Source organism: Peromyscus leucopus, chromosome 4 (genome assembly GCF_004664715.2).
Source record: "Peromyscus leucopus breed LL Stock chromosome 4, UCI_PerLeu_2.1, whole genome shotgun sequence".
Classification (NCBI taxonomy): Eukaryota; Metazoa; Chordata; class Mammalia; order Rodentia; family Cricetidae; genus Peromyscus; species Peromyscus leucopus.
This window is the reverse complement of record NC_051066.1, coordinates 14,622,211-14,634,948: the sequence shown is the minus strand read 5'-3', so window position 1 is coordinate 14,634,948 and position 12,738 is coordinate 14,622,211.

Here is a 12,738-nt window from a genome sequence, read left to right as displayed (position 1 = left end):
TTAAGGAAAGCGAGGAGGAGACAGTTGTGTAGAGGCTGGGCTGGGTCTCACTGGGGAGCACTTGCCTTGCATGTCTTAGGCCCAGGTTCCCTCCCCGGCACGACAAAGGAACAGTGCTGACCATTCTACACAAGATGAGCCTCAAACTAGGAGTTCAGAGCCCCTAAGAACCAAGTTCAACAAGTCCAAATATACTTCTGAGAAGTTGTAGCCACTGCCTGGGAAGGACTTTGGATTTGTCTGATTTAAAGTACAAAAGAAACAGCACCTGTAAAACAGAAACAGTGCCCTACGGGGCAAAGCCAGGGAGCAGTCGGAGCATGCAGAAATATAAAACTGGACTGGGGTAACAGGAACACACCACAAGTTCAACTTTTACATGTTGGGCTTCACTTGCCAAGTAGACCCAGCATCGTGGAAGGGCAGAAGAGGTGTCACGAGGCAGGCAGGATGGCTCAGTAAGGCAGCCTGCTACCACGCCTGTCTGATGTCGTTCCTCAGGACCCACACGGTAGAAGCAGCAACTCCTACAAGTTAATCCTCTGACCTCCATACGCCACCATGGTGTGTGCGCCCCCATATGTACAAAGTAAAATAGAATGTAAGAGGGGAGACACCCATCCCTACCTCCAGCAGCGGTGGTGAGAGATTCAGTGTTTAACTCGGCACATTGTACACATTTCTGTGAAACTGCAGCCGGCAAGGACCCAGAAGCCTGACTCTCGGGGAGATGGTCTGGCTCCAGAATAGACAGGTCTTGGGGCTCCAATTCCACAGACGTGGCTGCAATTGACCGGCGTGAGAACTGAGAACCTGGAGATGCACGAGGCAGGAGGCAGCCCTTTGCTGGTGGTGTTCACTTTGGGCCTGACTCCATGCAGCTGGAGCCTGGAAGGAACACCAGAGCCCAAAGAGCAGCCCCAAGCACTGCCGAGTGAGCTGAATGCACTTGCTGTCCCTCTGGCGCCCCCTGGTGGTGGTAGGAGACAGCCATATTGTCTCATAACGACAGTCCCAAGAAGGTGGGGCTGTGTGACTTCTCTCTGTCCTTTTGCCATACGGACCCTACTGTGCTCCCGTCGAGGGAGGAGGAAGGCAGGGCAGCTAGGTGACTAGAACCCCAATTATCTGGCTAAATGACCAAATGAGGGGGAGCTCAGGAAAGCAAAAAGAAGAAACTCTACGTCTGTTGGTGGAGTTAAGTACAGCTACAATAGGACACACTGTGGGAATTCTACATTTGAATTCAAGTTCACAATAACTCCAAGCAGAGCACTGAAAACTTAAGTGCATATTTAAATTTTCTTAACATTTTTGGGGGGCACCTGACAGCACTTCTGGGGCCAGAGGACAACTTGCAGGAGTTGGTTTTCTTCCAGTGTGAGTTCTGGGGCTCAGACTCGGGTCCCCAGGCTTGGCAGCAAGCACCTTACTGGATGAGCCCTCCTCACTGGCCCTACAGTGTATTTTTTTTATCTTTGGAATACTAAAACTACTATACAAAGAGTTAAAATTATAATAAACTAACAGAACATTAGAATGTTCAAATAACCACTCCATTATAGGTAGGCAAACCAGAGAACCAGTGAACACAAAATCTAAGCATAAATCAAAAAATTATATATTAAAAAGAACCTTTTTTTAAAAAACGGGTGTCACTACGTAGCTCAGGCTGGCCTCAAATTTGAGATGCTCCTGCTGAGGCCTCCTGAGGGATACAATGGCACGTGTGCACCACATACTGAATAAAAACTTGGATCCAGCTCTGCTGGCCCGTGAGACTTCCTCAAGTGCCCCAGCACAGCTGGGTTAGAGAAGAGACAACGTCACCCCAAACCCAGGGTGGCGAGCTGCCACCTAGTGCCACCGAAGTCGGCACACAGGAGAAGCAGCGCTGTGGGAACAGTGCTCTGTGGAGAAGGGAACCTCAGCAGAGCCTCAGACGCAGCCAAAAATAAAGCCGCCCAGGGCTGTGGGGCAGCCTGGTGACAGCCAGTGTCCAGACGGAGCCGCTGCCACGGCACGGAGCACCCCAAAGGCACAAATAGAAGGGTCCTTGGCTCTGGAGGTCAGCAGGGCCAAGAGGGTCGTCCTTGTCTTTCCTGGCTCCCAGTGACCTGAACCAGTCTTGGTTGTGGCAGCAACACTCCTGTCTTCTGTCGTCACACAGGTGGCCTTCCCGAGACTGTCACCTTTGCGGTGTGTCTGTCAAGTCCCTTTTTAAAGGACACTGGCCATGGCTGGATTAGGAACCACTTTGACGACTGTCTTAATTTGATTCCCTTTCTAAGGATCGTACTTCCTATTCTGGTGGCCTAGGAGTTCTCTGGGGTGGTGTAGGGTATAGAATTCAGCCTCTGACAAGGAACTAACTGCATGGAACAGGTCTGTGAAGAACATCCTACCCACTAGCCGGACATACCCCTTCTACAGTGCCCAGAGAAAACCCACCAAGTCAGATCACAGCCTGGGCCACCAAGCAAACCCTAGCACCTCCAAGCTTTGTTAAAGACCTAATAGTCCTATGTCTTAGTCCACTCACTGCTTTAAGGAAACACTATGGCCTGACAGGCTCCTGGGCAACAGTTTATTTCTCACGGTGCTGGAGGGCACAGGTCAGGGCACTGCAGATTGGGTGCCCTGTGAGGGCCATTTCCTGGGTAAGAAAGACTATCTTCTGACAGATCTCACATGGTGGAGCATGAATGCACTTTCCCAGGCCCACAAAGGTTCTATTTTCATGATCCAATCACCTCCAAATACTGTTTCATTGGACACAAGTTTCAACATATGAATTTGGATGAGACAAAAATATTTAGTTTTGTCTTAGTCTATCTTTGCTGCTATAAAAAGGACAACTGAGACTCAATGTAACTGGCTCGCAGTAGTGGAGGCCAGGAAGTCCAAGATGAAGGGGCCAGCATGTGGTAAGAGCCTCAGCACATCACGGTTTGGTAGAAGAGAGAACTAAGAGATGGTAGAACTCACCTCTGTATAATGGTACCAATCCCACCCATGAAGGTGGGGCCTTTACCCCCCAATTTTCTCTAAATACTGTTACAATGATCTTTAAATTTCAACATGAGAGGCTGGAGAGATGGCTCAGCAGTTAAGAGCACTGGTTGCTCTTCCAGAGGTCCCGAGTTCAATTCCCAGAAACCACATGGTGGCTCACAACCATCTATAGTGGAATCTGATGCCCTCTTCTGGCATAAAGGTATGCATGCAAATAGAGCACTCATACATAAAATAAACAAATCAATCTTAGCTGGGCTCAGTGGCACATGACTTTAGTTCCAGCACTTGGGAGGCAGAGGCAGGTAGATCTCTGTGTGTTTGAGGCCAGCCTTTTTTCTACAAAGCAAGTTCCAGGATAGCCAGGGCTGTTACACAGAGAAACCCTGCCTTGAAAAACAAAAACAAAACAAAAAAGTCAACATGAGTTTTAGAGGGGATAAACATCTAAACCATAGTATTGTATGGCCCCTTTAGCTCATGCCTGCCTTAGTGCAGCCAAAGGCTGCATGTGGGAGAAATATAAGACACATTAAAAGTCTCAACTGCTGCCGGGCGGTGGTGGCGCACACCTTTAAACCCAGCAGCATTCAGCAGTTGGATCTCTGTGAGTTCAAGGCCAGCCTGGTCTATAGAGTAAGTTCCAGGACAGTCAAAGCCACACAGAGAAGCCCTGTCTCAAAAACAAACAAACAAACAAATTCATTCTATCCAGAAAATTTGCAAATCTTTTATTTTTAAAAAATTAGTTTGTGGGAGAGGTGGCAACACACCTTTAATCCCAGCACTCAGGAGGCAGAACCAAGTGGGTCTCAGAGTTCGAGGCCAGCCTGGGCTAAGAGCAAGTTCCAGGACAGCCAGGGCTATACAGAGAAACCCTGTCTCAAAAAACCAAAACAAATTTATTTATATGTATGGGTGTTTTGCCTTCATGCATGCCTGTGTATCACATGTATGCAGTGCCCGAGAAGGCCAGAAGAGGGCATCAGACCCCCTGGTAAGGGAGTTAGAGTTGTGGGTTCTGAGACTCCAACCCAGGTCCTCTGTAAGAGCAGTCACTTAACGAAACCATCTGTCCACACCCCTAACACCCCTAACAGTCTCCAAATCTTAACTTCTAATACCAGCTCACAAGCTATGGATCCAGTCAGAGTCTTGTCTGAAACAGATTTGGGTAAGGCACATTCATAGGATGCAAACTCCCTGCCACCTAGAACATTTGAGACAAATAAATGAAACATCTCCAAGGTACCCTTGTGGGGCAGACATCATATAGGCCTTTTCATTCCAGAAGGGAGAAACATTTGAGATACAACAAGAATCAGATCCCATAATATCCAAAACCCAACAGGGCAAACCCTATGAAATGCTAACACCAGAGAATTGACCATCATTTTATATTTGCCTTCTAGACACATGGTGCAGGGCTGGTCCTAGGGCTTGGCAGACACCTCCATGGCTTTACAGGGCTCAGCCACAGCAGCTTACAGCAGGTCTGCTGACGGCAGTTCTCCTAGGTGGGAGTTGTACCTGGCAGCCCTACAGTCTGGGCAGCCCTGATTCCAAGGTTCCACGAGGTGCTGTCCCAGTGGTCAATCTGCAGTGGTTCTGCACCTGCAATGTCCTGGGCCCTCTACCGTCTGCAACACCGCAGCCAGCTGCTGCATGAGATGCACCTGCAGCACCTGGGCCAGGAGTCATCCCTGACACATTTCAGATGTTTCCAGGACTCCCTTCTGCACCCTCCCCGGAGTTTCCCTGGGCTTTTCTAGTCCTTCCCACTCCATCCATTACCCAGTTCCAAAGCCACTTCCATGCACACACACCAAACACACGTTAAAAGCAATTTTTAAAAGGCATTTGTAGGGGGCTGGAGAGATGGCTCAGCGGTTAAGAGCACTGGCTGCTCTTCTAAAGGTCCTGAGTTCAGCAGGCGGATCTCTGTGAGTTCGAGGCCAGCCTGGACTACCAAGTGAGTTCCAGGAAAGGCGCAAAGCTACACAGAGAAACCCTGTCTCGAAAAACCAAAAAAAAAAAAAAGGTCCTGAGTTCAATTCCCAGCAACCACATGGCTCACAACCATCTATAATGAGATCTGGTGCCCTCTTCTGGCCTGCAGGCAGAACACTGTATACATAATAAATAAATAAATCTTTTAAAAAATGCATTTGTGGTCAGCCAGGACTACATAGACTGTTTTTTAAAAAAACAGAACAACAACATACTGCTCCATGTGGTGGTGATGCACACCTTTAATCCCAGCACTCAAAAGGCAGATCTCTGAGTCTGAGGCCAGCCTGGTTTACATACTCGGTGAGTTCCAAGAGAGCCTGGGCCACATAGAGAAAGCCTGTCTCAAAAACAAAACAGGTTATCTGTGTCAGGCATAGTGGTGCATACCTTTAATTCCAGCACTCAGGAGGCAGATGCAAGTAGATTTCTATGAGTTCAAGGCCAGCCTGGTCTACATAGCAAGTTCCAGGCCAGTCAATGTTATATAGTGACTGTCTCAAAAAACCAACCCATCAAGCAAAGGGATCTGTGGGCATGTCTGTCACCACGTGGCCTGCTGCAGCCTCCCCTGCCAATGGGCTCCTCAGCTTAGGTCCCTGGCCTGGAAGCATGGTAGCCTTCCTTTCCAGTAGCTCACTTACGGCCACCCATGACTTCTACACATGCCACCTGGGCCTGGGGACCAGGGCCCCAGCAAAGGCTCTTGTGAAAAGTGCCCACTACTCAGGGGACATAGTGCCCCACCTCTCAGGTGTTCCCAAGGCTGACCCTGGCCACTAAGCATCTTCTTTATAAACTCCACTCTCCCGTTCATGGCCACATGTCTGAGTCCTCTAATCAGTTGGGATCCCACGCCCACCCTGCTGACCTCTAGCAGTATGGTCACTAGCGGCCTGGCTCCTGAAACTATGAAGAAATAGCCAATCCCAACAGGCCAATGTCAGCCCCGCTCCCCCAGCTGGACCTGCAGAACCACCAGTCCAAGGTTCTGTGGTACTAGGCCGGCATCCTGCCTACCTGTCCTCTCTCATCCCACTGAGCTTCCCTGATCCCATAACTGTTGACTTAAACCAAACAGAAAATGAATTCCCAGCAGCTATCTTTCCTACTCCAGAAATTAAAGGCAGAGAGTGAGAGAAGACACCCAGGTCAGCTTCCAGCTTCCACATGCATGTAAACTACATGTATCCACAAACAGGTTAAAGCTCTTGCACTAACAATACACACAATACACAATAAATAGACAAGTAAGTACGCAGGACACAGCACATTTCCCCTTCTCTCCGGCAGGCGTGAGTCGCTGTGCCCGTGTTCAGATACTCACCAGGGAAAACAAGGGCTGCAGAGATAGAAAGCCTCCAATGCCACGCATCCATCTGGGTGGACGTGCTAGAAGGGGTGATTGACACCTCGGATGCCATAGGCAGGAAGCTGATACCAGGATGGAGTGAGATTTCATGCCATGTAATAGTGCATAATTTAAAACTTAGGAATTGCTTATTTCTGGGATTTATTTCCATTTAACTATCTTTGCATCTCAGTTAAACCAGAGTAACTGAAACTGTGTAGTAACAAACGTAAATCTGCAGACCAATATACTTTATGAATAGACAAACATCTTCAATCAAATGCTATCAGATCTAACCCAGCGAGATATAAGAATAGGAGCATACCACAGGCAAATGGTGCTCATTCCAGGGATGCAAAACTGCTTCAACATGTGTAGATCAATCAGCATCAGCTGTCACCATATGAGAGGACCAAGAAAATCCATAGGAATGTGTCACTTAAAGCAAAATGCATGTGACAAAACCTTCAGTCATGATTTAAACAAAACAGACAAAAACTTAGTCAACTACTAGGGAGCAGCTCATCAGGAAGGGGGCACGAACATCCTCCAGTGACATCACAGCACCCCTCCAGTGACATCACAGCACCCCTCCAGGACATCACAGCACCCCTCCAGTGACATCACAGCACCCCTCCAGGACATCACAGCACCCCTCCAGGACATCACAGCACCCCTCCAGGACATCAGAGCATCCCCCCAGTGACATCACAGCACCCCTCCAGGACATCACAGCACCCCTCCAGTGACATCACAGCACCCCTCCAGTGACATCAGAGCATCCTCCAGTGACATCACAGCACCCCTCCAGGACATCACAGCACCCCTCCAGTGACATCACAGCACCCCTCCAGTGACATCACAGCACCCCTCCAGTGACATCAGAGCATCCCCCAGTGACATCACAGCACCCCTCCAGGACATCACAGCACCCCTCCAGGACATCACAGCACCCCTCCAGGAGGACATCAGAGCACCAGTGAAGGCTGGGGCACACACAGGGAGGTCACCCACTCTCACCAGGCCTGCTCAGTCTCATACTGCAGCCTGAGCAGGGGGAACAGGGGGAGCTGCTGCGGGCCGCAGGAATATATCATAAGAACTCAGCTGGTTATGACAAAGTCACTACCTGGAGGGATCAGGGAATTCCTCCAGAGGAAGCCAAATCCCAAGGAGTTTTTGGTGTTACTTGGCTTGTTATATATCAGCTGTATTCTGTTATGAAAATCATGTGTGCCTTCATAGCTTTCCCAATTGACTTTTCCCTAAGAAGGGCTAACAGTGTAGACTGATCACTCTCTGGACATACACATTCCAGAATTTGGAGAACAGCCTCAGGAAAGGCTTTCTCTGGAATCAGATTATCTCCCTTGGCCATTTTCAAGGACTACAGGAAACACCACCCAGGTGGGCGCCCATTGTTAGTCCCAGGTGGACTAACAATGATAACAGCCCACATGCAAGTCTCCTGACTTACGGTAAATTCCACAAGGAGACACCGCCTAGGAGAGGTGGACATTAAGTAATAGCTTTACACAATTTAGCTCAGACCCTCCCTTTATATACCGAGACTTCCAGGAGGCAGAGGAGAAGAGAAAAGAGAATGGAAGAACTAGATGGGTAAGAACTTGAGAGAAACGAACTGAGATGGGGAAGAACTAGATTGAAGGGCTAAAAGAGAGGACTAGAGGAACGAGATGGAAGATGAGGAAGAGCCAGACGGGGAAGAACAAGAGAGGAAGAGCCTCTCTAGAAGGAGACGAAAGAGGAGCTGATAGGGGAAAGAACTAGATGGATGAGAACCTAGAAGGGACAGAACTAGATGAAGGAATTAAGATAGAACCTAGAGAGGACAGTAGATAAATATAGAGAGAAATCAGGCAAGAAAGGAGCTAGACATGAGAACAGAACTGAAGCTGTGTATAAAGGATGTTATGCCAGAGGAATTAAAGCGAATGGACCAAAGAACTCTGCGTGCGTAGACTGATTTACCGACCTTAAAGAATAGATTCTCAGCTGGTTGATAGAGCCTTCCGCGGACCCTGGGAGGGGACTATCGAGGGGCTGGACCCCCATAGTCCTCGATAGGGAGTGAAGGAAATAGAAGTGATACAATGGAAAGAAGGGACAAAGTTGTTTCTTCCCACAGGTGACACATTTGTTTACATAAAAGTCCCTGTCCATAAATAAACACGTGCCTAAGCAGGAGAACCACCAAGTGAGCACCTCGGGGGGCACAAGCTGGGGGAGCAGGGACCTGTGCACCGCACAGCAGTGCCGACTCCACACAGCCAGTCAGACCCCAGCAGGATTTTTAACTACAGGGAAGCTAATTCTAAGATTTGTATGTATTGCCCGAAGAATAAAAATAGTTCAGTGTTGAACACTGGGAATAAAGTTGGAGAGAGCAAACTGCACCATGTGAGTTAATGCTGCTATAACCAAGATGAGCAGAGCAGTGGTGCTGAGAAGGCACCCAGATCCCAGGGACGTCACAGGTAAATGCACAACAGCAACACGAGTTCCCTGGGAAAGGCTAATCTTCCTCCAGAAGGGCCAAAGCCAAGCCAGGGCCAGAGAAGCTGCGGTTTACACACAGCTGAGGCCCAGGCGCCGTCCCAACACAGCACTGAGCAGGCCGCCACCACATGCAAGGGCTAACACAAACCCTGTGTCTTGTGCAAAAAAGATGATTAAGAAACAACACACCTGACTGTTATGTGGGAAACACCAGAATGTCTAGAAATCACAGAAGGCTGCCATGATTTGATGCTAGCAAGGAATTCTGAGAGGCTCAGGGACATGGTTGACTGGTAACGTGCTTACAATGAAAGCCTAAGGACTCAACCCACAAGTCACACACAGAAGCTGGAGTGAGCCAGCGGTGGGTGGTGCGTGCCTTTAACCCGAGGCCATACGGCCAGGACAATATGGCACCATCGCTGGTCGCTTTGCAATCCAGAAAAGGTACAGTGCCCCTTTCTTCGAAGGCAGCTGAACAGGCAGTGGACCGATGGCTTCTGGTGTGCAGTGGAACAGCAGCCGAAACAGTTATTCTTGGAAGAGTAACTAGGCTAATGGAGTCTGGTCTCTCACTGGTAGACTGGCATTTAATAAAGGAGATGAAGCCACCCACAAGCCGAGAAGAATGGAAAGCCAAATTCCAAAAACCCCAGCAATTTCCAGAATTTAAAATTCTGAATCATGACAGGGCACTGGCGGAATTCAAGTTTATCTGGTACATGGAATACTCGCACCGAATGTGAGGTCGAGCTGTAGGCCTTGTGTACATCCTACTTCACAAATGAGTCTGTCAGATGTGCTAAACCTGTAGGCCAAAGATGATGCCCCTGTGTGCAGAGAAACTTTAGGCGACTGTCTAGGCAGCTGGCTATTTCTGTCATAACTCATTTTTTAGAAGTCACTTGTTTGCACTTCATGGTTTTTTTTTTTTAAAGATTTATTTATTATGTATACAGCATATGTGACTGCAGGCCGGAAGAGGGCACCAGGTCTCATTACAGATGGTTGTGAGCCATCATGTGGTTGCTGGGAATTGAACTCAGGACCTCTGGAAGAACAGTCAGTGCTCTTAACCTCTGAGCCATCTCTCCAGCCCCTGCACTTCATGTTTTACTAAGTAGTATTATTTCCTTCTTGGGTCTCTGAAGGAGTTAAAGATTAGTTATAGTTTTCCTTGTTGAGAAATTCAGAAAAGAAACTAAGAGGGTTAAGTGTATAAGTTTGAAAGACATAAGATAGTTTTCTGCTGGTAATATAAGTTAGGATAGAAAGTGAATTAGGTACATTTTGGACTCGCCAAAATAGGATAATGGAATTTGTCCAATGCAAATGGACCATTGTTGATGTATTTATTGCTTGTATATATTGTATATAGTTATACTTATATGCCTTTAATCCCATTACTAACCATAGAGACCTACAAGTCTGTACAGAAAGACAGACAGTGACAGAGCTGTGTAGAAAGAGGAAGTGAGGTAGCTGGGCTAGGAGCCAACGAGAGGACAGAAAAGCAAGGACTATAAGCCTGGGTAGACAGGAAGTTGTTCTTGGAAGCTGCGGAGTTGGTGAGGTGAGGTTAGCTGGCAGCTTTCCGTATTTCCCTGACCTAAGGATTTAACCCCAATTTCTGGCTCCGTGTTTTTTTTTATAGTAAGACCATTTTTTAGAAATTCCTCTACACTAGGTTGCTTTGGTCATGCTGTATCATCAAGCCAATAGTAACCTTAAGACACAGAGGGAAACAGACTGAGGTACCGGCAGCAGTGGGTGAGCAGGAGTGGATCTGCGTTGATGGAGACACCCATCCACATCATGTTTACCATGGAGCTTACACAGAACTGCACATGGTTTAAAAGTCTCATAACTTCACCAAGAAGAAAATCTGATTTTATTATGTGATGTTTAAAGAATCTACTGAATATTTTAGCTGTAAAATAGAGTGACAGACCAAACAGTGATGTTTCATCCAGGTGACAAGACTTGTGGCTTGAAGTGCTGAAAGACTGATGAACCATATGTAATTAAAGAAGGAAGGAAGGAAAAAAAGAAGTCAGGCGGTGGTGGTGCATGATTTTAATCCCAGCACTTGGAAGGCAGAGGCAAGCTGATCTCTGAGTTCGAGGCCAGCCTGGTCTACATACAGAGCAAGTTCCAGGACAGCCAGGGATACACAAGAAACCCTGTCTCAAACTAATAAAAAGAAAAATCATCAAAAAGAGAAGGCCAAGGCAGGATCACCTCTGCAGTCTGAAGTCAGCCTGGTCTCAGCTACAGTTTCAGGCTAGCCAGGGCTACATAATGAGACTATCTCATAAAGGGGTGGGGCAGGCGAGCAAGGGGCTGTTGTTAGAGTGCCTGCTTTGAATATTAAAATCCATTGTTACAAAAATATATGATGGAACTAAAATTACAGGTAACATGGAAGGAGGGTCAAAAGGACCATAATTTTTTTTCCCCTGAGGCTGGAGAAATGGCTCAGCAGTTCAGGGCACGTGTTGCACTTGTAGCACACAGAAGTTGGTTCCCAGCATCCATGCCAGATGGTTCATAACCGCCTGTAACTCCAACTATCAGGGAATCTGCCACCCTCTGCTGGCCTGCCCAGCCACCTGTGTGCAAATGTGCACACACATACACAAAAGAATAAAACCTTTAGGGCTAGAGAGATGGCAGGGCAGTTAAGAGCATGTGTTGTTCTTTCGAGGACACAGGTTCAGTTCCCAGCAACCACTTGCTGGTTCACAATCACTTGTAATTCCAGTTACAGGTGATCCGAAACCCTCTTCTGGCTTCCTTGGGCACCAGGATGCACACAGTACTACATATACAAACATGCAGGCACTCAAACATACACCCGAAATAAAAGTTAATATATATGTATTTTTAAAACATTTTTAATGCTTAAAAAAAGAAGAAGAAGAAAGCTAGGTGTGGTGGTGATCAGGAGGCAGAGATAAGCAGAGTTTGAAGCTAACCTGGTCAACAGTTCTAGGACAGCCAGGGCTACAAGGAGTGATCCTGTTTAAAAAAAAAAAAAAATTCCTGGTAGACTGCGACAGGGTTTCTCTGTGTAACAGTCCTGGCTGTCTTGTCTTGGAACTCACTCTGAGGACCAGGCTGGCCTACGCCTTCTGAGTGCTGGGATTAAAGATGTGGCCACCACTGCTCAGCTCAGCTATCCAGTTTTCTAGCAGAGGCTGGGGATTCGCATGGAGAGCAGAGTTTGATCTCCAGCACCCATGCACACGCCAGACAAATATGGTGCTCGGCCTCTATTCCCGGCACTCAGGAAGCAGGGATGGGATTCTTGGAGCCCTGTCTCAGTATGTGGAGTAGAAAGTGATTGAAGACTCCTCACATCAACTTCAGAACTTCACATGGGTGTCCACACATTACGTGTACACATGCACACCACACACATAAGAAAATCTAAAATTCTAACACATACTATAACATGGGTGGACTGTGAAACCATCCTGCTAAAAGGCGTTATGCATCTTTTAATATTACTATCGCGAATAACGAGCGCATGTGCTGACAGGAGGAAGTGCTGTAGTCACAGGGCGGGACAGGGGTTCTGTAAACTCTGGGGACTCGTGAGGTGTGCTGCAGCAGTCACCCCCGGGAGGCAATGCGCAGCAAAGCCAGCCTGCTCGTGAGCTGCCTCCAGACAGCTGGAGTGACAGACCCTCTTCTTCCCTGTAGCCTAATTCCCTCACGGCGTTAAGGAGGGGACAAGTCAACATCTGTCTCATTAGGCAGCAAGCAAGGACAGAGGTGAGCTGCAAGCTTCTCGCCACCCCCAGGGACTCACCAGGTAGAGAGCTGACCACCCTCAC